Here is a 26,640-nt window from a genome sequence, read left to right as displayed (position 1 = left end):
CTAAAAGGGCAATGCATATTGAAAATATGGAAGACATTTCATTTTCACATACCTACACGTGTAGCAAAAACAAGCAAACAAAATCCAAAAAGAGCTAACAAAAATTTTTTTAAAAGATTTTATTTGTTCATGAGAGATATACAGAGAGAAGCAGAGACATAGGCAGAGAGAGAAGTGGGCTTCCTATAGGGACCCTGATGTGGGACTCGATCCCAGGACCCTGGGATCACAACCTGAGCCAAAGGCAGATGCTCACCCACTGAGCCACCTAGGTATCCCCTCAAAATTTTTTTAATTGAAGAAAACCAAGCATTTTAGAAAATCAGTCTCCTTTTTAAATTGAGATATAATTGATATATAACATTATTTTAGTTTCAGGTGTAAAACATGATGACTTGATATTTGTAGGTATTACAAAAATGATCACCACAATAAGCCTAGGTCATGTCCCTCACCACACAGTTACAATTTTTTTCTTGTGAGAACTTTTAAGATCTACTCTTTTAGCAACTTTCAAATGTACAGTCACAGTATTATTAATTATAGTCACCATGCTGTATATTATATCCCCAGAACTTATTTATCTTATAACTGAAAATTTGTACCTTTTGATCTCTTCACCCATTTCCCCTACCTCACACCTCTTCTGCCTCTGGCAAACACTAGTCTGTTGTCTGTATGAGTTCAGTTTTTACCTTATATGCTATTTTATTTCATAGGTTCCACATATAAGTGAGTATATATAGTATTTGTCTTTCTCTGCTGATTTCATTTAGTGTAATGCCCTTCAGGTCCATCTATATTCTTGCAAACAGCAAGATTTCTTCGTCTTTTTTATGTCTTTTGTACTGTGTATGTGTATCAGTATCACATTTTCTTTATCCATTTATTCATCTATTAGTGGATCCTTAGGATGCTTCTATGTCTTGGCTATTGTTAATTATATTGCAATGAACATGGGGGTGCAGATCTCTTTTCAAGTTAGTATTTTCATTTCCTTTGGATACTTAGAAGTGATTATATCATAGTTCTATTTTTAATTTTTTGAGGAAGCTCCATACTGTTTTCCACGGTAGCTACACCAATTTACATCCCCACCAACACTGCATGAAGATACATTCACCTTTCCCCACAACCTTGCTAACCCTTGTTATTTGTCTTTTTTGTTGTTGTTGTAAATAGCCCCATTCTGACAGATGAGAGGTGATACCACATTGTGATTTTGATTTGCACTTCCCTGATGATTAGTGATGTTGAACACATTTTCATATACCTGTTGGCTATCTGTATGTCTTCTTTTGGAAAATTGTCTATTCAATTCCTTTACCCACTTTTAAATCAATTTTGCTGTTGTCATTGCTTTTGAGCTGTATGAATTCTTCACATATTTTAGATATTAAGCCCTTATTGGTTATATGATTTGCAAATATTTTCTCCCATTCAGTAGGTTGTCTTGTCATTTTGTTGATGGTTTTATTTGTTGTGCAGAAAATTTTTTGTTTGATGTAGTCCCACTTGTTTATTTTACTTTTGTTGCCTTTGCTTTTGATACCAAATCCAAACAATCACCCCCAAGACCAGTCTCATGAAGTTTACTGCCTATTTTTTCCTCAAGGGGTTTTATGGTTTTAGGTCTTTCGTTCAAGTTTTTAATCTATTTTGAGTTAATTTTTACGTATATTGTTAAGATAGTGGTCTAATCGTATTCTTTTGTATGTAGCTGTCCAGTTTTCTCAATAACATCTATTGAAGGGATTGTCTTTTGTTCTTAGCTCCTTTATCGTAAATTAGTTGACCATATATGTCTGGGTTTATTTCTGGGCTCCCTACTCTGTTCCATTGATCTATGTATCTGTTTTTATGCCAATACTACCCCGTACCCCTGGAAACCTGCAGAAGCTTTTCCAAAGGCCCTGCTAACACAGAGTTTAAAGATAATCAATATTCTCATTTTCAACTTACAAATGGATTCTTTGCAGAAATTTGTGAAAAAGCCTTGAGTTCTTTTAAGGTAGAGTACAAGCTTTCTCCTCTGACCAAGTCTGCATTCATGATCTCTCCTTTCTTAAACCTTACAAAGGCATACCTCTCACACATCCTGAATTAGTATATTGTCCCAGAGTATAAAATCCAACTGAGGAACAAAGGGCCATTAGACTTATTGGGGTGGATATTAAGAAAGTAAATGACTCTAGGGACTAGATAGCATGCAAATCTTTTTGCAAGATGTGGTAGTTTCTAATTCTTTGCTTTCCTCAGTCCGCCTCCCCACCACCAAAAAAATTAAACAAATAAGCAAAGAATAATTGGAGATCCTACTCAATGTATTCATTGATTGACCTATATAATTTTGTCACCTAAGTCACATAGAGTTCAAGGACTTCACATTGCTCTTACAAAAATTCTCCCATTCCCAACTATTTTTTTACTGTAACCTATTTAAGATGTACAATGTGATAATTTTTACTTATTACCAACATATCAATATCAATTTGGAAAACAATTAAATCTTTTGCTATTTCTTTAAACTACAGTACTTAGCAGTATTCAGGAAATGAGATTAAGAGAAATCAGTTTCCCCTGTAGCAATCAGGGAACTCAGGGCTAATCATGTGGGAATATTTTATTTTAGGAAATTAATGGGAAAGGAAGAAGGACAATTGACAGGGTAATCAAATTTAGCCAATTTTCTTTGTAAAACACTTATATGTAGAATGATACACGGAAAATTGATAGCTAATTTAAAAATAGGCATCTAAATGACAAAGATTTTTCATGAAAAACTCCTCCTTATGAAATGATTATAATAAAATGTATGAGCTTTTGGAAATCTAAAGAACAGGGCCTCAATCATCTTTTATACAGGAGAAAAGGAAATGTTGGCTCTAAGTACTCCACATAAATTGAATGCAAAACTATTAGCTTTCATCAGTGAAAGGTTCTATTTTACTCTATCTTATTGGTATCAAAGGCATTTATAAGGCTTGTTTATTTGTGTCAATGATGGCATGCGAGGTGATTTTCAGCAGAATGGGGATGGTTGCCGATCTTGAAGTCTTGGGGGAAAATTGTGAGTGGGTGATATTTATTTTCAACATTCTCAAAATTCATTTTAAATGCCTCTCCTCAAGCGAAGCAGGGCTATTATTGTCCTTTAAACTATCCTTTCTTCCATGCAGTTGATTTTGGGTTAAAGGTTGAGGTAAGGAACTTGATTTTTTAAAAATTCACTAGGCTATCTTAACTTATCCTCCAAAGAAAGGTGTTTTAGCCTGGGGAGCAATGGATGCTACTAGTGAGTTTATAAAACTTCTTCGTAATCTTACTACTAGTGTTTTGAAACCAACTCAATAATTTTCATTAAATACTGTGATACAAAATATTTTAAGGATCACTGATCTAAATTGTTACATTTGTGTATTTCTTTATACTTAGCTTTATTGCACTCTAATTTATATGTAATAAAATTGATTCTAAGAGTGAGAGTGAGAGTAAGCTCAGTGAGAGTGAACAAGTATAATCACCACCAAAATAAGATAGTGAACATTTACATTGCCCCCAAAAGTTCATGCCCTATTGTAATCAGTCTCTTCTTTCACCTTCTGTCCCTCCCAGTTATCTGCTTTCTGGCACCATGATTTTGCTTTTTCTAGATGGTTATGTAAATGCAAACATATTGACTGCATCTTTTGTGTATGGGTTCTTTCACTCAACCTAATGTTTTGGAGATTTATCTGTGTTGTTACATATATCAGTTGTAGTTTGTTTCTCGTAACTGCTGAGTGGTATTCTATTGTGTGGATATTCACCTATTGATGGGCTTTTGGGTTGTTTCCAGTTTGTAGCTATTATGAATACAACTGCTGTGAACATTTCTATGAAGGTCTTTGCATGGATATGTGTTTCCATTTTTCTGAAATGAAATTTCAAGTGTATGTGTAACTTTACAAGCAACTTTCAAATGGCTTTTCTGTGTTTTTGTTTTGTTTTGTTTTTTTCATTTTAAAGGAGGACTTTCTTAGACTAAGAGAATCTTTTTTAAGAATCTGTGATGGAGGAGATCTTTACCTCATCTTTTCCAGTGAGCAAACTTCCTCTACAGGGTCAAGATTTAAACAAACATGCAAATGTGGACAACAGGGAAAGAACCTGGTGCCCTACCAAGACAGGCTGCCAGTACAATTTTGAAGGGTTGCCAACGGGCGTCTCTGGAGATAAAATTAGTGAGATTCCATGTATGGAAAACTAGCCAGAAAGCAATAGAAAGGAAATCGTTATATAAGATTTGCTAGGAATACCAGAATATTGGGGAGAAATGTAAAGTTATTGTTCAAGGAAATATAATTTTATTATAAAATGTAATCTTTCTATTTATAGCCAAATAGAAATATTCAAGCCTTAATCTGAAATTTGGCAAATGAACTGAAGAACACAGCATAGGAAATTTTAACAAATAATTCACCTATTAAATAAAAGATATTTGTAATGAAATAATTATCCACTTAGTTGCTCTCTTAAATATTTCTAGTGTCTATGAAATTCTGAAGGAGACTTCTATCATAAAGGATGTTCTCTGAGAAGCTGCTGTTTTTATTTTTAGAATTGTTTGGAGTCTTTTTGCTACTTCAACATAAACCATCTTTAATCACCCTGTTCAATATTTTTAAGAGTGATGAAGAAAGGAGCATATATAATGGGATATTTTTCTGGATCCTTGAAATAGTAAAAGGTATCAATCTGCACAGTAATTGTTTCTTTGTATAAATTTGCTACTTATTCCCTGAATTATTCTTGCCATTAAGAAGTACTAATGAGATGCTAGCAGTCTATAGAAAAAAATGGTCATGATCTAGTTAGGAACATTCATGGGGTTTTCCCCAAGTGGATTTGCCTCTGATTTTATTTTTCAAAACTCCAAGTATCTTGATTTTATGCCTCATGAATCCGGTGGAATCTGTCAAATGGCAATTGCCAGCAGGAAAAGATTTTGACTTTAGCAAACCATTGCTATGGTCCACCTCATTACAGTTTCCATTCCTAGAGACTCTGGAAGCCTATTTCAAGGTTCTTTCCCTGAGTCTGTCCTGACACCCTCAGGTTGAGTTAATACTGTGGATCATGGCCTTCTGTATGAGAATGAGATGTTCCACCTCTACAATTCTTCACCTCCTTCATCTGTTTAACAATTATACTTTAATTCTAATCTCAAGTCCATGCAGCTACTGTACATAAGTAAATCTTATAGGAAGATGTGCATATACATACATGTATATATAAAACCTTTCCAAGAGACTCTTTCTAAGGGTTGCAAGCTACCTCAGAAATAGGAGTAGTGGCAATGTGAATGTAAGTAGAATTATTTTAGCATCAGCTGGGTTCCTATGTTCCTCACTCCCACAGGAATAATATCTCAAGTTGGTAGCTATGTGGCTTTTAGAAATATATGAATATGGCTATTGGGAAAAAAATCTACAAAAGATGTATTTCAAGGTACTGTGGTAAGCCTCATGCTATTCCCTTGCACAAATTTGGTACTGCACCAAAGCTAAAACTTGAGAATCCTGTCAGTTTAAAGCCAAGGTCAAGAAACCGAGCTGGTTCCACATCTCTCCCCTTGTCCTGAGTGAAAAAGATGCCACCAAACTGATGCCATTTGGTGAAATGGTTCCTCAGATATCAGGGGGAGGAGTCTGGTCAAGTGTTACTCAAGTTTTTACATTTACACCATGTTTTCCTTCCTCCTCTTTTTTCCCTCAACCCCTATCTCCATAATTGGGGGTTTCATAAGATTTTACTTTCTGTAGTTTTTAATTTAAATACAAGACTTTCCTTCTCTCAACTACAATATTATAATGAAAACACTTTTCCAAAATGCACTTGCTTCCCTGGAGATTCTGTTATCCTTTCTATCCTCTATTCTTCTTGAGCATTGCTGGTCCAATGGAAGATTAGCCAGCAAAACCATCATTCTGGGAGAAGGTTTTCCCTGCAGGACGTGGAAGAAATCAGTAAATGAGGGTAAGCACAGCTAATGTATGTACTGAAGTCTTCTAAACAGGTCATCTGAAATGATGTCACATTTCACTTCATCATAATGAGACAGCAAAATGGAGGCCCTGTTGATGTTTGTTAAGAGATTTCCTTTGTTAACTGTATAACTAAGATTTTCTTTAAATGATGGAGGTCACAGAGGGACATTGGGTCATAAACTGTGCATTTCTTAGACCACATGTTTTACTGATTGAATTATACGTAGAGATTTATTGGAACTGTGGTTTAACACTCCTTTTAAAGTCTTTTATCACTGGGATATATCAATGAAACAAATGTGCTGAAACACTTTCAGAGTTTAATCATTTACCTATGTAATGGGGTAGGGGTGAATGAGAGCAGTCAGGAGGGCTGGGCGTTAATGAATGGTACACCATGTAGAGAGAAGGATTCACTAATAACATCCTTACTATTTTTATTAACAGGCTGACATACATAGTCATTGCATAATTCTAGGGGGACACCATTCACATTTGTGGTCATTATGGATTTCTATATTTATAATGGCAATTTTCTAGCAGATGTTAGTACATTGTCTTGAGAGAGTGTCAGCATCTAATTTTTGCAAAGATACTTTTGGGTCAGTAGAAAAATTGTCTGATTATTATTAGAGAATCCTGCTACCACTGCACTTATCTTAGATAACTTGGACAAAATAGAACATTCCTGAACCTCAGATTCCTCATTTGTAAAATGGTTAAAAAATGCACCTAAATGTCGGAATGGTTATGGGTATATGAGAATATATGTGGAAAGTGCCCAGCCCAGCAGCATTATTATCGCATATAATACTGCAGCATTCTGATTTATTTTAAGCTAGTAAACTGACATTTTTTATGATGACTTTACAAAGAGTTTTAGAAAATATATATCTGAGTTTGTGATTTGCATACAACTACAAATTGAAATCTAATAAAAAACACTAATAGTAGTTTATAAAAGAATTTTTCCAACATATGAGGAATGGAATTTTTCTTTCCATTGTGAGATATTGAATTTCAAAATATAATTACTAAATCCTTGCCCAACGTTCACATATGTTCTTTTAATATTCAGCTAATTAAAAATGTTATAATGTTACAATAGTTACATATTGTCTTCATTGTATTAAGAAGGATACTTTCACATAATACTTTCAGTACTGTTATGATTACTACTTAGCATCTTCAGTATAGTATAGAGAGCATTTATATTATGTGTGGAAATTAATTTTCTCTAAATTGAATAAGTTTTATTACTGATACTGATTGCCTATAAAAGATTATTTGGTTGGTTGGACAGAAAAGGAAAGTTTCTTCAGTTATCCCATCCTCATCCAGCCCTTTTGGCCTTTGCATATAGGGTGATCCACCCACTCCCCATCCCTGGCCACACTTGATTGGGCCAAGGTGAAATGTGACAAAGCTGAGAAAACCAGATTCATTCTCTTGGTCAATTAAACTCAGAGCCCCAGAGACTGAATTAGACAGTAATAGACATTCTACATCTAAGTGAAATAGTTAGGGACAGGAAAGTAAACTCTTGAAAGCTGTTGTAATGGAAAAACAAAAATAACTGCATTATAGAAGATTGTCTAAAAGAGAAGTAGAGAAGTTGCATGAAGGATAGTAAACTGCCTTAAGACCTTTGCATTTTTTATCAAAATGTAAGTATATTTCTGCTTTTGGCTACTCTGACTACCTTTGAGTGTCTCTTCTAGATTTCACTTTTGCTTGAGCTGATTTGAGTAGATTTTTATTAGTTTTAACCGAAAGATCCTTAAGACTCTTCCCTTGTTGCTAGAAGGATTTCAGGTGATTTGATAGGGTTATGTCTTTTGTGAGCCACTGTCCTTCCAATGAAACACACACACGTCTTTCCAGATTAATTGCAAGAGGTTCATTGGGGGTAAGAACCACTCTCCTCTTTGTTTGATTATTAATGACACAGATTACATTTTCTAGTTGAAGACTCATTTAAAACTTTTCTAGTCATTTCTGGATCTTCATAATGTGAAAATTAAAGACCATTAACAACAATCTTTAGCCACTTTAAATACTTGGTTATAATTTCCCCTGGATAAGGGACTGAAGAATAGGGTGCTGGTGCCATTTATCTTAAATCACTAGAATAGGTCTTATGTGGCAATCCTTTTTTTTTTTTTTTTAAGATTTATTTATTTATTTGAGAGAGAGTGGGGGAAAGAAGCAGAGGGAGAGGGAGAGAGAGAATCCCAAGCAGACTCTGAACTGAGCAAGGAGCCCAATGTGGGGCTTAATCCCAGGACCTCAAGATCATGACCTGAGCCGAAATCAAGAGTTGGATGCTGAAATGACTGAGCCATCTAGAAGCCCCATGTGGCAATTTTATAAAGTTCATGATAAAGCTTCATAACTTTGCTGAGTAGGAAAACTAGAGTAAAGAATATCTATTTCATTTTCTAGTAACTGAACATTCAGAACAAACAATTCTCTTCTACCTTACATTATACTGTGTGGAATTCAGTATAACTTTTCTTTAATAATTAATGAAGCAATTGGTCAGTAATTTAACACAGATCATTCCATCCCCATATGGAACTTATATTGCTATCCTTGTAGGAAATTTCCTAAGGTTAAAAATTTGATTATAGGAACAATAAAATGAGAGGCCTATTTTTACAACAAATTCTTAGACAATGGAAGAAGACTATAGCCTGGAAATAGAACAGATCTTGCTACTTCTTGAAATCCTAATTGAAAACTACAAGCTATCAGATAAATAGTGTAAGGTGGTCCTTTTATTATGTACTGTTTTTTATCAAAACTATATATTATAAAGACCTCACACTGGGTGATCTTTTGATAATACTCTGTAGATCTTACTTGTCCTCTGCAAAAGGAATTACACACTGTGCATATGGCAGCCCTCAATCTATCACTAAATGCACTTTCGGGTAAGAGAGCAGCTGTCTGACATCTACACACAAATTTAACAAAGCAAAGGGCACCTGTGTGGCCCAGTGGTTGAATGTCTGCCTATGGCCCAGGCAATGATCCCGGGGTCCTGGAATCGAGGCCGTATCTGGCTCCCCTCAGGGAGCCTGCTTCTCCCTCTGTGTATGTCTCTGCCTCTCTCTTTCTCTCTCTCGCTTTCTCTCTCTCGGATAAATAAATAAAATCTTTAAAAAAATTACCAAAGCAAGAAGCAAGCCTTGGATTACTCAACTGAAATAGCCAAATAGTTGGTTCCTGTGGTTTGGGATATAGTATGTGCTAACTTTATCTCTGCAAAACAGCCTCATTTTGTTGGGCTCACTTTCCAATTATTTTCTGGTCAGCCTTATGGTAATGGGATTTTATGGACTTCAGGACACCAGTCAAATTTTATAAATTATATTTTAAGACATAATTTTTTTGCCATCATAAAAAAGGAAAACAGGGAAATTTGAAGAAAAAAAGCAAAGTTTTCTCATTACAAAGATTATTGAAAGATGAGTAAATGTATAGAATGCTTCTGGGAGGTAAAAATATACCTGATTCAACCATATTATAAAGTGGGAAAACACTGAAGACAGAAACAAATATGGTACAATTAAATGGAGAGGGATTCTGTGTGTTTCATTAAAACTGTATTCTATGAAGGGCCACCTGGGTGGCTCAGTGGTTGAGAATTTGCTTTTGGCTCAGGTCATGATCCCTGGGATCCTGAGATCAATGGGATCAAGTCCCACATCAGGCTCCCTGTGCTTCTCCCTCTGCCTATTTCTCTGCCTCTCTCTCTCTCTCTCTCTCAGTGTCTTTCATGAATAAATAAATAAAATCTTTAAAAAATTATAGAGGGATTTTAATGAAAGGCAGTGTTATGTTTTCTAAATGCAGAGTAACTCCCACTTCTGTAAGGGGTGGGGCCAACACCTGAAGTCCTGGCTGACTTTCCGTAAAGACCAGGAAAAAGATCAGCTATAGTGAACATAATCATTATTTATGTGCACATGGTGCTTCTTAAAGTGGTTGGGCTCAGTTTATTTATTTGAGCAGCTTAATCAACACCCTCAACTCTTGCAGTCTTGTTTGAAACTGTAATGTGTGTAGTAAAACATCAAATAGAATATAAAATAAAGCAGAAGTTTAAATCATATATAGATAGTTTCAGAGAACAAAGATAAATTATCAAGGCATTACTCTAGTCCAATAGTCCAAACCAACAGGCAGAAAAAGCAATAATTGTCAAGGTGAAAGAAAAAAGGATAAGTTGTTGATTTATTCAAGGTCATTGAGTAGGTTGGTAGTTAAGGTTGTTCTTTTATCTCTGCCTCTGCTTCTCCAAGAGTTCTATTTAGATCACTCATCACTGTAGAGCCACCCTACAGTGGACCTCACCCTATAGTTGAGCAATCTTTTTCCTCTCTGTAATTATAGGACATTATAATTTGCTACTAGATGTATTAAGAGGTCAATTTAGTTTTTCTAGATGTATTTAATTAAATACATTAGAAGTACCTTTATGATAATTGCTGGAATGAAAAATATTTGGAGTTACAATAATAAAAAAATTAGATTTAAAAAAGTTGGTAGGGATAAGGGGAAAAGAATATATTCTGATTTTAAAAACTGGGAGAGATAAGGAAAGAAAAGAAAGAAATCAGGCAAGCAAAAAAAGCAAGCACAAAGTCATGCAGAAGAGTGAAAACAAATTTATCTTACTGGCTAAAAATTAACAGGTGTCATAAACCCACTGACAATTTTTTTTGATAATGTATCAGCTCAAGCCCTATAAAAGTAGTTGATCCTGTCATGCTTCTGCTTTTTTTTTCTTTTTTACCCTTTTATGTAATGTCATTCTTTCATTGTGATGGTGTTACCTTATAGTTAAAAAAATTTATGGCTAAATAAACTAATTGATGTTAACAACCATTTTGTCATGGGAAGGCTGGGAGGACTGTAAATAAACATCAAAAGAGGCAATTGTTCTTTAGATGACGTCTGTCTACAATAGGTAAGAATTATGCAATGCATTTCAAATAGAAAATGTTTTATTACCATAATTCCATGTTGCCTGAGTTACATACATAAGTAGTATAAAGTTAGAAATTTGGGGAGAAGCAGTCACACTGGGTCTTAGAGTATGATGCATTCTGAACTTTGAATAAAAGAAAAACAGAATTGTTAATCTGATTCCAAAGACATCAATCCATGTTTGACTGTAGTCAAAAGTCAACACAATGGCAGGTATAACCAGGTTTCAGAACAAAACACTGAAACTCTCTCTCTCTCTCTATATATATATACATACACACACACACACACACACACACACGTGTGTAAATATGTATGTATAAATATGTACACACATATAATTAATTTTATATATGTGTATAAGTATGTATAAATAATGATAATATATAATAGTGTGCTAAATAATATACATGTATCTGTTATGTATACTTGTAATCAGAGAATTATATAGAAAATTTTTGATCACTTCCAACTTGAGTATTATGACATTACTAAAATTTTTAATGACATACTTGCTTATTTTTTTATTGTTAGTCTTGCCAGAAAATTGACTTATATAATATTTAATTTTTAGCTTGAATCTATATCATTGAACATAACATTTCCAGAAACTTTTGTTAAGGAAAGAATATGAATTTTTAATTTTCAATATGGTATGTAAAATAGGGACTAGTAGGCAATTAAGGTTGCAGTAGAAATGGAGAATGTTTTAGAAGCTATTTTTTTTTTTTTTTAGTGAATCATAAGAACAAGCAGAAGTAGCCACTGTATTTAAAACTATTTATTTCATTGGTGATATATTTGATGGTTTTCTTAATCCAATCACAAATTCCTATTATTCCTTATTGAGTATATACTTTATGTACTAACTTTTCATTGTCATTTAAAAACTTCTTATTATACTAACACCTTTATTATCAATTAATGAAATATTTCATGCAAATTAATTTTCCAGGCAGTAGAAGAGGCAGCAAATTATAATTAAGTTATAATTATAAGTTATAATTTAAGTTATCATCCTTTCTAAAATATATTGCACAGTACCTGCTGAAGGATAATCTGAGAAAATGTAACTTTTACCATGTGGACCAACATGATTATGAATATGCAATGAAATATTTTTATTGTCCTTTTACTTTTGGAATTTCATTTAACTTTTCAGTTTTATGAGTTTTATGCATATCAAAATAGATATTCAATTGAGAGCAGAAATCAGTAATACAAAGTGAATGGTATGTGTTTATGAATGATATGTTTTGGGCTGAATTATATTCCCTCAAAATTTATGTGTTGAAAATTTATGTTTTATTTATTGTAACTCAAAATGTAATTATATTTGGAAATAGGGTCTTTAAAGGGATCACTTAAAATGAGATAAGTTAAAATGAGGTCATTAGGGTGGGCCCTTTTCTAATAGGACTGATATTCTTATAAAAGGATGATATTTGGACATAAACACATGCAGAGGGAAAATGGCGTGGAGGTAAAGGGAGAAGGTGGTCATCTATAAGCCAAGAGGAGGAGGAGTGGCTGCAGATGAAACCAACCAGGCTGCTGCTCTGAGCCCAGAAAAGTCTGGGCTAGCCTCCAGACCTATGAGAAAACAGGTTTCTGTTTTTTTAACCACCTAGTCTGCAGTATTTTGTAATGGTATCCCTAGCAAATTAATATGTGATAATACCATAGTGCCCTATGGGAGATTACAATATGCCAGCACAAGATGATATTTTTATTATTATTTTTCCCCCAATTTTATTTAAATTCTAGTTAACATACAGTGTAATATTGGTTTCAGAAGTAGAATTTAGTGAATTATCCCTTACATACAACACTGAGCACTCATCATAAGTGACGTTCTTAATACCCTTACTCATTTAGCACATCTCCCACCGACCTCCTTCCACCAACCTTCATTTTGTTCTCTATTGTTAAGAGTCTCTTATGGGGGACATCTGGGTGGCTCAGTTGGCTAAGCAGCCGACTCTTGGTTTCAGCTTAGATCATGATCTCAGGGTTGTAGATGGAGCCCCATGTTGGGCTCCATGCTGGGTGTGGAACCTGCTTAAGATTCTCTCTCCTGCTCCCTTTGTTTCATGCTCCTCTCTCTTTCTAAAAAAAAAATTAAATAAATAAAAACAAGACACAAAAAAAACCCTTGAACTTAATTAAGGATTTGTGATTATATTGACCTCTGTAAAACATAATTTGAAATTATTAGAGGAAAGACAAAATCTTATCTGTTTAGTCTTTAAACTGTTTAAGAAACTACCGGCAGTCCTGCTTATAACATGAATATAGAACCTCCATTTGCCCAATAATGTCTTCGAAAAAAATAACTACATGAAGTTTTGATTTAACATGAGACCATCAGTGTTTTAAATAAGTTATTATTGACAAATGATAAATTAGCTGGTACAACAAATCCCTCCTTGCCAATAGCTACTTGTCCAGAGGTCAGATTTCTGGTTATTGTAATTAGTGTTTGTGCAACACTGATCAATTTACACAGCACTTTTTCCATATATCGTTTTTCATTTAAATCTCATAGCTACTGGATAAAGTGTTATCACCACTCTCCTTTGACAGAGGGAGAAGTAATATTTGACAAAGTCACAAGGCTAATAGAGCAAAAAGCCGTAAAATAGAACTCTGTTCCCCAATTCCAGTTACCATGATCCTTCCACAAGAGATAGCTCAAAACACAACTTGAAATGTAGAAATTAAAACAACCACAATGGTTTTGAGAGCTTAAAATCAAGAGTTGGATGCTTAATCTACTGAGCCACTCCTTAAGTGGAATTTCTATTGTTGACAATGCTTAGTTTAGGTTTTATGTATTTTCTTGGTATATTAGTATTAGCTGTGCCTCAAATGTGAGTCCATTGAATGGAATATCTGTTTTCCTTTTATAAATTATACTTTATGCAGCAATTTGAATTAAAGAAATTATCTTTCAGTTTTAGGACCAGTTATATCCAGAGCTCCATGCCATTGTTTTCAAGTGTGCTGATGTGTATGACACCTGACATTGGTCAGTCACATGGTAGTGGCAAGCTGATGGTGGTTAGGACACCTAGTTTAGCTGTCAGATTTGTCTTGGGTACTCAATTATTCAGTGCCTACTTGGAAGGTCCAATCCAGTGCTTGCAAAACAGGTACAATCTTTCCTTTTAAATCAATTTCTGTTCTAGTAGCTTTGCTACTCAACACCTCTCCTTTTCCATTTTAGTTTCTTATACATGCTCCACCTAGTTTGAGAACTTCATGTGTTTAAACATAGACTGAATGCAGATTTAATGAAGTGAGACACTAGCCCTTTTCAAAGACCAAAACTTTTGAGATGACATTAGTCTATACAGCAAGGCCTCTCTGCCTGTTAAACTTCAGAGGATAAAAAATTTCACAGCAAAAGCATCCTGCATGTTGGATTTACTCTGGTAATAATCAGACTTTGAGTTCTGATGCCTGTTTAGAATCTGAAATACGAGGAATGATGCGCATCTTGGTTTTTGTGTGGGTGGGTTGCTAATAAAATATATAACATAAAATTCATCATTTAAACCATATCCTTCTTACAAGTAAGTGCTGTTTTTATTCTCAAATGTCCTGTACTATTAAGGAAACCACCTTTATCTAAATAACGAATAAAATCTATATTCTAATCCAGTTAAGTCCCAGGCCAGTGCTCCCATAATGGCCAATTTTCCTTGCTTTGTGCTCAGATGAGACCTGCAGAATCATACAGAGACTCTCAGCTGCAATCACTGTATTCAGAACTCAGCCAATAAATTGCTCCAAGCTCCAAACAGATGTTTCCCTTTTAGGTTAATGCACCGCATGTGGACCATTTTTCCTTCCCTAGAGGAATATCAGTAAGGCCATAAACTAGAAAGCTTCTTTTCAGCATCCAAGAACATACCCAGGAGTGGCAACAGAAGTAGCAGGACTTGAATGTGAAGAAGTGGGGATAAATTTCTGTGTGAAATGCCCCCCATTTTCATTTCCATTCCTCCCCACCCCCGTGCTTTCTATGTTAGAGATCACTTGAGGTATTATAGAATTGTTTGTTGTAATTTTTACCCCAAAAGTGCTTATTGGCTGGTTTACTTAACATGTTTCAGTGCAACAAAGTTTGAGACAGGGCAAGGATACTCTCTAAACTGCTATTTGTAGCAAAGCATGCTCTGAATGGATCCCCCTTAAACTGTGCTGGAATAGAGACATTTCAGATTATTAAAATAAGGGAAATGAGGTCAATCTTAACAACTTAGTAAGACTTTTCATGACAGAGAAAGAGGCACTTATTAGGGGATTATTATTCTCTAAAAAATGAGAAGAAAAAATGACTTGCTCCTTCATGGAAAGAGCAAAATGCCAAAACTTTCCTTTCTTCCTTTGTGGTATTCTTTCCATGAAGGATTAGACTATTCCTCCTTTATGTAGAAAATAAGTTATAACATATACAAATGTGAGTTCCTTTTTATGGATGGTGGCATTATTTTTTTATGGCATGTGCAAGTACAGTTTATAGGCACAATTTTTTCCCTCCCAGGGTGATATTGCCATAGATACACCTCAAAAATTCATGGCTCTACCTCTATTCAGTAGACTGGAATGAAAGCTTTATATGTTGTTGAGAAAGGGGGAGGGTAGAGGGAAGAATATAGGAAATGTTGAAGGCATTTTACAATTTGCCAAAGTATGACCCTGAGTACACTATTAAAAAAAAAAAAAAAGCATCATTTACATCTCTAGAAAACTTTCCCCAGATTGTACAATCAAAGAAGTTTTATAAGAAGAGAATTTTAATAATTGCTGTGGTAAAATGGTACTGTTTTCGACTTTTGCTTGGTGATCAAAGTACTTTACTCTTGTTTTTTGATCAATTGAAGGAAAGTTTCTAAACTTTTTATTCAATTTACATTGAATTTTCTTAATGCTACCCAAATTCAAGACTCTAGGTTTATTTGCAGATACTTAATATACCTGATGACTGAAAACCCAGTTTAAATTGTTAGTGAACAAAAATGAATAGAATTCAGGGATTTGGTAATTCAAAATTTTTTTCTTTTCCTTTCTTAAATTATTTTTTCTTTAATCACACACAAAAAAGATTTATGTAGAGATCTGTATAGAGTCTGGCACCATGAATGTTATAGATCTGAAATGGCAGGATTGAGTGAGGTTTCAAAAACTGCAATATTTTTGCTCAAGCCACAGCCTTAAAAGGATAATTCTATGATAAAAGTCATACAATTCTATATGTATTAGACTTGTCCTAATCTTACTTTTTCTAAACTGCTACCACCTCTTTTTAAATATACTGATAAATATAAGCGAGATAGAACATTTAATCAGGAGCACCTGGGTGGCTTAGTCAGGCATCTGACTCTTGATTTCAGGTCAGGTCATGATCTCAGGGTCCTCAGATCAAGCATGGGTCAGGTTCCATGCTCAGGGGGTGTCTGCTTGAGGATTCTCTCCCTCTGCCTCTCCCCTTTCCCTCTGTCTCTCTCTGTCTACAATAAATAAATAAATATTTGAAAAAAAAAGAAAAGAAAATTTAGTCAAATTTGAAATCATAGACTAGAGATGAGTCAGAGAAAAGGAAGATGGATCATTGGAATCGGATGGATAGTTAAGAACTCTTTCCATTAATAAATCAGTCCATTGCTTAATTATTTTGTCTATTAATATACACATTGAGCAAATATTTATGTTGCCTCCTCTGTGTCAGGTATGATGCCAAGTGTACATATGAGCAAATACTGTTGTTGGTTTCAACTAGTATGTGCAGGGCTAAATACCATTTATGTTCTCTCCTCTAAACTTCATTACTATATTGAAAAGGAAAGGTTATTGTGCATTTTGCAAATGAGGATCCTGACGTTTGCCCAAATAACCCTACTAATTGACAGCTAATCTGTGATAATATGACAATCTATATGACTCTAAATTTATGTTAAAATTTCTGAATCTGGAGAGGCCTTAAAAATCACCTTTTTGAGATGCCTGGGTGGCTCAGCAGTTGAGCATCTGCCTTTGGCTCAGGGAGTGATCTCAGGTCCGAGGATTGAGTCCCACATTGGGCTCCCTGCGAGGAGCCTGCTTCTCCCTCTGCCTATGTCTCTGCCTCTCTCTGTGTGTCTCTCATAAATAAATAAATAAAAACTTTAAGAAAAAATCACTCTTAGCTTCAAAACTCAGTTTCTGTTTACATCTGTTTTGTCTCATTTTCCAAATCGATGAATTACTAAGCCTTTTTGATAGGTGTCTCAGAAAGGCAGCATAATGTAAATGTTAACAATACAGGCTCTGGTCTTAGCTTTTGGATCAAATTCCTGCTCCTCTGTTGAGGAGCTGGGCAAAACTTGAACTCTGTTTGTTTCCTTCCTGTTTAGCAAAATGGGAGCATTAATGAAACCTACTTCTGTCAAATGGGAGTAATAGCTGGACATGGAATAAATAAGTTAATTCAATAATAGCTGAGAGCACCACACACTTTAGATTGCTAGGGTTTTGATTCCAAGTTCTATCACTAGTTAGCTGGATAACCTTGCACAAGTCGCTTTAATCTCCGAGTATTAGTGTGTCAATGCATTGCTAGGAATATAGTGCTGTATGTGTTATTATATTGTCATGCATAATTTAAAAAAATTGTTCTTCAACTTTCTTTCAATCTTAATATATAATGTCCATTTTCTAGTTCAGAACGTAGAGATTAATGTCTTTTTTAGTCTCCTAGGTTTCTATGTTAGTGCTGTTATTTCTATTATAATTCTACCATCCTAGATTGATTTGTAATCACCTCTTACGTAAACTTTGCAATACCCTGGTCTTCCTGACTCAAGTTTTTCTTCCCTTGAATTCATTCAGAATACTACTGTCAAATTATTCTTTTCAAACACTACTTTCATCATTTATAAACTAAACAGAACTGCTCAGATGAGTCATGCTTTTCCATATCACATACTTGCCTTTTCTTTTACCTCTGCTTTGAATTTTCTTCTCCCTAATTCTGCTTGACCATATCATATTTCTCTCTCAGAGATTACATTTGTCCAATGCCACCTTCTTAAAGAAGCACTTGGATATTGCCAACTCTTTCTTCTTTCATCTCCCTCTCAACCTCTCTAATGATAGAGATAAAACTCTCATGTTTGTATTAGTCTCATGGGAATCAGGAAAGTTTTAAATGGGCTAGAGTTATAAGAATTATAGTAATAAGAACTGGCTTTGTTTAGCAAAACATCTTGAAAAGTGATTTTTTTTTTTTTTGTCTTTGTATGTGTTCAGATTTCATTTGCTTATTTGTTTGTTTCGGGTTTTTATTTAAATTCCAGTTAAGAGGCATCCGGGTAGTGCAGTTAAATGTCTGATTCTTTGTTTCAACTTAGGTCATAGTTTTAGGGTTGTGAGATCGAGCCCCGTATCATACTCCACACTCAGTGTAGAGTCTACTTGGGATTCTCTCCCTCTGCCCTTACCCCCTGCCCTCTCTTTCTCTCTCTCTAAAGTAAATTAACAAAATCTTTAAATTCCAGTTAGTTAATGTACGGTGTAATACTAGTATCAGGATTAGAATTTAGTGATTCATCATTTACATACAACACCCAGTGCTCATCACAACCAGTGTCCTCCTTGATACACATCCATTTAGCTCGGCCCCCACCCAACTCCCCTTCAACAGTCCTGTTTATTTTCTATAGTTAAGAGTCTGTCTTATGGTTTGCCTCTCTCTTTTTTCTTTTTTCTTTTTCTTTTTTTTTTTTTTAATTTTTATTTATTTATGATAGTCACACACAGAGAGAGAGAGAGAGAGAGAGGCAGAGACACAGGCAGAGGGAGAAGCAGGCTCCATGCACTGGGAGCCCGACGTGGGATTCGATCCTGGGTCTCCAGGATCGCGCCCTGGGTCAAAGGCAGGCGCCAAACCACTGCGCCACCCAGGGATCCCTCTCTTTTTTCTTTTTTTAACAAGGGCCTCAAAGCATGTCAGGGATGAGGCCAAGAGGTAACTAAATTAGAATTTTTAAGCATGCATTGGGATTTGTAGGAATTTAGAGCAAATGTGCTCAGAAGTGAAGGTGGCGAAGGGAAGTTATAGAAGAGAAAAGGGGTTAGCAATATAATGAATATCTGGAGCCCTAGTAGAAGAAATGAGGTTAGATTTGAAGGAAGATAGAAGATAGTGATTGAAAGACTTTAAAACAAAATCAATGTACAAAAATCCATTGCAGCTATCAAAAAGAGAATTAAGAAAATAATCCCATTTATAGTTGCATCAAAAAGAATAAAACCCATGCATATGTGGTCAGTTAAGGACAAAAGAGCCAAGAATATACAGTGGGAAAGGACAGGCTCTTCAAATAAATGGTGTTGGGAAAACTGGACAGCTACATGCAGAAGAATGAAACTGAGCCACTATCTTATACCATACTCAAAATGGATTAAAGACGTCAATGTAAGACCTAAAATCATAAAACTAGAAATAAATATAGCTGTTAAGCTCCTTGACTTTGGTCTTAGTGATAATTTTTTGTGGATTTGGGAACAAAAGTAAAAATTAATAAGCGGGGCTACTCTAAGTAAAAAAAAATTTTGTACCTCAAAGGAATTTTCATCAACAAAATGAAAAGACCACATACTGAACAGGAGGAAATATTTGCAAATCATTATATCTGATAAAGAGTCAATATCTAAAATATATGAAGAACTCCTATTACTCCACACCAAACAAAACAAAGCCAATGTAATTTAAAAATGGGTATAGGATCTGAATGGATGCTTTCCTAAGAAGATACACAGATGGCCAATAGGTACATGAAAAAGTGCTCAACACCACTAATCATTAAGGAAATGCAAATCAAAACCACAATGAGATATCACCTCACACCTAAATAGCTGTTATTAAAAAGAGAAATAACAAGAATCGGTGAAGATGTGGAGAGAAAGAAAACCTTGCTCACTGTTGGTAGGAAAGAACTGGTGCAGCCACAGTATGCAGCAGTATGGAGTTTCCTCAGAAAATTAAAAGTAATAGTAATGTAATCCAATAATTCCACTTTTGGGTAATTATTTGAAGGAAACAAAAACACTAACTTGAAAAGGTATCTGCATCCCTATGGTCATTGCAGCATTATTTACAATAACCAAGACATGGAAACAACCAAAATGTTCATCACAGATAAATTTTAAAAAGTGTGTGTATGTACATATGTACACACAATGGAATATTATTCAGTCATAAAGAAGAGTGAAATCTTGCCATCTGTGACAGCATGAATGGACTTTGAGGGCATTATACCAAGTGAAGTAAGTCAGAAATAAGAAAAATACTGCATGATACCACTTAAATGTGGAATCTAAAAAATGAAAACAAAAACCAAGCTCATAGATATAGAAGACAGCTTGATGGTTGCCAGAGGTGGGTGGGGAGGGGCTAGGGGTGAAGGGCGTGAAAAGATACAAACTTCTAATTATAAAATAAGTCATGGGGACATAATGTACAATCTGGTGATATAGTAATAATAGTATTTGCATATTTGAAAGTTGCTAAGAGTATGGATTTTGAAACTTATCACAAGAAAAAAAATTTTTGTAACTATATATAGGTGATTGGTGTTAACTAGATTTATTTGTAGTGATCATTTCAAAATTTATACAAATGTTGAATCATCTTATACATCTGAAACTCGTAAAACCATGTGTCAATTATACCTTGAGTTTTAAAAAGTACAAAAGGAAAAAGACTTTTAAGACTAGGCTAAGTGAGGGGCACCTGGGTGGCTCAGTGGTTGAGCGTCTGCCTTTGGCTCAGGTCATGATCCTGGGGTCCTGGGATCGAGTCCCACATCAGGCTCCCTAAGGGGAGCCTGCTTCTCTCTCTGCCTCTCTCTCTGTGTCTCTCATGAATAAATAAATAAAATCTTTTAAAAAAAGAGTAGGCTACGTGATATTCAAGTTATTCTGTGTGCTATAGTGCAATTCTCACTGTTACACCTTAAATATCTAGGAAATAGCTATTCTTCATTGTAACAGAGTCCTGGAAGGAAAGAGGTGGCTACTCAAATTTGGTAAATAAGGAGTTTGAAAAAAGATATTATATTCAGAGGCGTGAACAGGGTTTAGGAAAACCAAGAAGTGATATGCAGCTGCATAGGACTAAAACTGTAGAGAGGAAACAAACAGGAGAAGCAACCCAGAGAGAGTAGCTCTAGTTGGCCAGTCACTTGATAGGAGTGGTGGGTTCTATCAATGGAGTCAACATGTAGAGGACTACCAGGAAGAGAGCGGGAGAAATAAACTGGTTTAGTTCATTTTACCTCTAAGGGCTGATCTTGTTGGTATCTTCCATCGGCCAAACCAAAACCGCAAGTCAGTGGGCATGAGAGACCATTAAGCAAAATATACATTGCAACCTTCCAGGTTATGGGGCAAAGTAGATGAAATAGAGTGATTTGGAAGTACAAACAGAAACTATCCATCGTCTACAAATTGTGTGAGCTTAAAGAAAAGGAAGGATGTTCCATGTTTGGGTCAATACACAGAAAAGAGAATAGTGTCAAAGTCAAGACAGGATATTGAGAACTTGGCCAAAGCTAGAATTAGAAGTAACTAGGCAAAACGTCAATCAAGAGAAGCTCACTAAATCTCATCCCCAATTATTTTATTTTATTTTAAAAAGATTTTATTTATTTATTTTAGAGAGAGAACACAAGTGGGGAGAGGATCAGAGGGGGAGGGAGGAGGAAAGAATCTCCAGCACACTTTGAGCTCAGCTCCTACTGATGAAGAGCTCTAGCTCACAGCCCTGAGGTCATGACCTGACCTGAAACCAAGAGTTGGACACTTAACCAACTGGATCTCAAAAGGCAGAGTGACTCAGCTAAAATATGGTACATGCTTATTTGCACACATATCCTGCCTTCTCTACTTGACTATAAATCTCCCTGAAGATAAGGAACACATATTATCCATCTTTGTTTCACCCACATAACCTACCTTTTCAGATATAATCTTATTCTACTCTCTGTACTTGATTATTTTTCATTTGAATGTGCCTTGATATTTTTATATCTGTCTCTGCTCTGTTTGGCTTCCACCCACTGAGTGCAAACAATATACATGCCTTTAGGCTCCACTCAATGTTAATTTCAGAGGCAAATCCACCACTGACCTCCATGGCTGGTTCTGAATGCCCATAATACTTGATACTTTTCCTGGTCTTGTGCAATTAGACCACTTTCATTTGTCAGTTGAAAAAATTTCAACTCAGATGAGCTAACATGATTTAGTTGTTTAAGGTCTCCAGCTGATTTATCTTAATTCTGTTATCCCTTTGCCACACTGTTTTCCCTATGCCACACTGCTTCTGTGTTTGTGCCTTGTTTTCCTGATTTAATATTCCGTAGCTACTTAGCTTCTTATACAGCTTAGCCCAATCCACATAAGGCCTATCTCAGGCACGTCGCTTATACACCAGTATTTCTAACTGGGAGATCAGTTAATTAAGTTTTAAGATCAGATACTAATGGAAAGTGTGTTACCTTGAAAGTCTCTAAAAATGTCTTTTTAGGGCAGCCCGGGTGGCTCTGCGGTTTAGTGCCGCCTTCAGGCCGGGGCATGATCCTGGAGACTTGGGATCGAGTCCCACATCGGGCTCCGCAGGTGGAGCCTGCTTCTTCCTCTGCCTGTCTCTCTGTCTCTCTCTCTGTGTCTCTCATGAATAAATCAATCAGTCAATCAATCAATCTTTAAAAAAAAAAGTCTTTTTATGTGGCAGTAGGCATCCTACTCATCTATCTGCAACCTATTGGGATTGGTTTTCAGATTTCTTATTGATCAGATGTATTATTTCCTATTCTAGGTTCTCAGATGACAACAAAACATGATAAAAAATTATCAAAAGGATAACAAAGATTAAGGTATGTTTGTGTGACAAATTAGTAGAGGATAATGATTTCCTTCTAGGTAACTGAATTGGGAAGATAGCGGGTAGCTAAATTCTCTCGGCAGATTTGGATAGTGTATTTTTCCCAGTTTGATGATTTTCAATCATGTGAACCTAGATCCCTAAGTAGTTTATACCTTTAATATTTCCCCCAAAGCTAAGGAACTACATATGCTTACCCAAGATAAGGCTATATGGCCTAACTTAAGTATCAAATTTCTATTAAGTTAGTGTGGTATTAATTGTGCACACATGTACCTTTGATTGATAAAATGGAGAGATAATTATTACATAAAGCATCTATTTTGTAGCAGTGTTAAAAAAATAAGGTGTGCGTATGTGGGTTTGTGGGGGGGTGTTCTTGACTGATGAAGAGTTTGGGAAGCACTGCCTTGTGAAATTTGCGGAATGTTTAAACCAAAGAAGACCGTAGAATGACTTGATCCAATTTTTTCTTTTATCAGATGAACTACAAAGGAAACTGATTTCTTCCCTCAATTTATATAGAGTTAATACTAGATTTAGTGTCTATGTCTCTAATTGATCCTTTGTATTACTCCATTTGATTCTAGAGGTTATTTTAATGTAAGTTGTGATATCTAAAATTTCAAGACTCTGAAGAGCCATATTATATGAGTAAGGTAGGCAGTTAAGATTTGGATCTTGTGTCACATTAACACTCCATGATTGGTAAGACCAGTATTTCTAGGTTCTTGCTGCTTGGCACACAGTGTAGGTAAACTTTTGTAGTGATGTAGAGATGGAAGCAAATATCATTGAGCTGGCCATGTTCCCACAAACACAGTTTAATTATGCTTATCTGTTTAGAGAGACAACACCCACCTCCCCCGAGTTGTTGCTGCTTTTTAAAACTATGATAGTCCTTCTTACTCCTTAATGAATCTTTCTAATACTATAATTATAACCATCACCAGTACAGCTTACATTTTTTTGTTTGGATTTTTAGTACGTTTAATAATATATAGGACTGTACTTTATATCAAGTAGTTCATGAAATTCCATTCTGTCAATAGATATTTAAGCATCTAAGTTTAATATTAAATCCTTGGTATCTTCCATAATTTTATACACAAGAAAAACATTGAATAATCCGTAGCTAATATATGCTAATGAACATGGTGAGAAACTGCTAGAAAAGGTTGGAAAAAGGAGTCCATTATCATGTTATGTAATTCAGAGTCAAAAGAAACAGCATGTTCTTCCTGAGATGAAAACCTCCTGTTATTTTTCATCACATATACCTGATTTTGGCTAAAATGTAATACACATTGAGTAAGACCAGAGCCTATTTTAATTCTTCTTTTAGATTTATGCTTCTATTTCTACAGTTAATATTCGAAGAATAAAAAAAAAAAAAACAGGAAATAAAAGTAGTTTGAGTCCTAAACAGTCTGAAAGGAAATGGCAAAGCTACACAATTCCATATTTCATGGTTTAGACAAAAGAAAACATTTGGTTTTTTAATAATATCTTCTTAAGAATATTTACACAGTCGATTTAACATTATATCAGTTTATGCCCTTTGTATGTTTTAGATAACATTGTTGAATTTCCTTTGACTTAACACGAGGTGGACTTGCCAGTGTGGTGAGCCTGTGCAGGCAGGCACTCCCTCCTCTATCCCAACAAAAGCCAATTATTAAGCAGCTGTTATTAGTTTACAAAAGGTTTTTCAACACTGTGTGCTTTGACTTCACTTCTCAGTTAGTTTTGAGGAAAACCACATTCCTTAGATTCTCTTCTCTTAACTCTCATTATGCCAACAGAGTATGTTTAGAGCATGTTGTTTTGAAAAACTGGACAAAACCATAATATAAACATAATTTGCAATATTTGTGGCTACCTACAAAGCTTATTTCGTATTGGATACAGAAAATCTATAAATCTGAAAACAAAGGCACTTTGTGCAAAGTCATGCTCTTTAGGCTGCTTTCTGTAACTCTCAGAAAAAGGAAAACCCCAAACAACTTTGGTGACCCGAATCTAAGTCTGCCAGCTTTCGCATTCAAAGTGGGTAAATGGCCACCTTTTAAACAATCAAATATTGTTTGGGTCAGATAAACTATGGCAGAGAAGCAATAGATCATCTGTCCCACCTGTGGACCAGTGCCAGAAGGTGTCTGCCCTCAGAGCCCAAACAGTCATAAACCAAATCTATTTTGTATCTTGCTTTTTGGCACCCACCACTCTCAGCACAGAATGAAAGTGTTTTTTGTCAGTTAAGACAAGGTGGGGAAAACAAGTGAGCATGTACATAATACCTGATATCCTATTATTTTTACTCACAGATCGTATAGACCTCAGTTAGTTTTATTCAAAATACTTTAATAGTATGCTCAGATAAAAAAGATACCCTCAACTTCCCTCTCACAGTAAAAATTCATATTGTAATGTCTATGGTGCATGTATAATTTTGAAGAATGTATATACAACATATACTTAGGAATTTGTGAGTGATTATATATTAAAAGATTACTTGGAAAGGAATTATTTCAAACAACGATTGCATTTTCTCGCAGAAAAGAGACTGTGAATACTTGCTTAGGTTGTCATAGCAGACTTCCAAACCCCACTGAACTTGGACTATAGCTGCATAGTGGTTAAATATGGTAAATTAACTACATTTGTTCTATGAGAAAACAGATTCTAAGTTACAAACAACTGAGGCATAAAGACTATGTCTGTGGAAGAAGTGAGACCTTGTGTATTTGTATTCCTTTCACCAGACTCCTCAAGGGGGCTGAACTTTTGGGGTTCCAGGATTCCTAGAGAAGGGACAGAAGGTTACATTATCAGATGTGAGCATGGCCAGGTGAAATTTGGTGGTTTTTAAGGGGGAAATGATTTCCAGTGCAAAGCAACTGTCAAATTTTGATGAAGTGGGTTTTCCTTGCTAAAATGCTTATTTGCCAATTGGTAAATTGGATGTGTAGGATCATATTACCTAGGAAACAGTTGTTATGGAGTCTCTTTCTACTTATGTCTTTTATTTTCATGCTTGTAGTATAGTGCATAGAACATAAGGCATGAAGTAGTTACAGGAAACCCAAACCAAACACTGAGCCAACACCACCAGGAGGGCAATTAATGTGTAATGGGTAATGCGAAGAGTATCATGTAGTTTCAGGGTCAGTCTATTGGTGGTCTCCTCTCTCCCCAAAATAGTCCCCAATCCAGAGGTTTCTCTTCTCACTGAAGGGAACAGAGTACATTATCCTTGGGACAGGGATGGTCAGCACAACAAGTGCATACAGAATGCAAAAAGCACTGGAATGCTGTTTGCAAAAAACAAATGACAGCTACACTGTCACTATGGAGCAGGGGTGTACCATTGAGCCAATTAAAGAAAAGTCACTTCAAAATAGGGAGTAATAATATAAAAAAAAGCAAAGAGATTTTGTAAAGCATTTAAGAAGTAAACAAATCATCCTTTGTAGTTGCTATATATAAATTTGTATATAAAGTTAACTTTAAGTAAGCATAAAACCAGGTAGCGGTTGGGGCACCTGGGTAGCTCAGTCAGCAAACGTCTGCCTTCGGCTCAGGTCATGCTCTCAGGGTCCTGGGAATGGAGCCTTTTCATTGGACTCTCTGCTCATGGTGGAGGGCGAGGGGGGACTCTGCTTCTCCCTCTCCCTC

General features: G+C 35.4%; 1 long non-coding RNA gene across 3 annotated transcripts in view; it reads left to right on the top strand.

The window, feature by feature from the left end:
* LOC112917240 (uncharacterized) overlaps positions 1–26,640 on the top strand; it is a 442,839-nt gene that overhangs the window by 272,429 nt on the left and 143,770 nt on the right. For 2 of the 3 annotated variants that reach the window (XR_012002936.1, XR_012002934.1), the window contains one exon: positions 22,897–22,954. The exons of the other annotated variant lie outside the window; for it this stretch is intronic. This is a non-coding gene — a long non-coding RNA (uncharacterized lncRNA). The remainder of the gene's footprint in view (positions 1–22,896; positions 22,955–26,640) is intronic. 3 annotated transcript variants of the gene reach the window in all.

Source organism: Vulpes vulpes, chromosome 8 (assembly GCF_048418805.1).
Source record: "Vulpes vulpes isolate BD-2025 chromosome 8, VulVul3, whole genome shotgun sequence".
NCBI classification, from domain to species: Eukaryota; Metazoa; Chordata; class Mammalia; order Carnivora; family Canidae; genus Vulpes; species Vulpes vulpes.
Note: the sequence above shows the minus strand (reverse complement) of the source record. Positions and strands in the feature narration are given on the sequence as shown.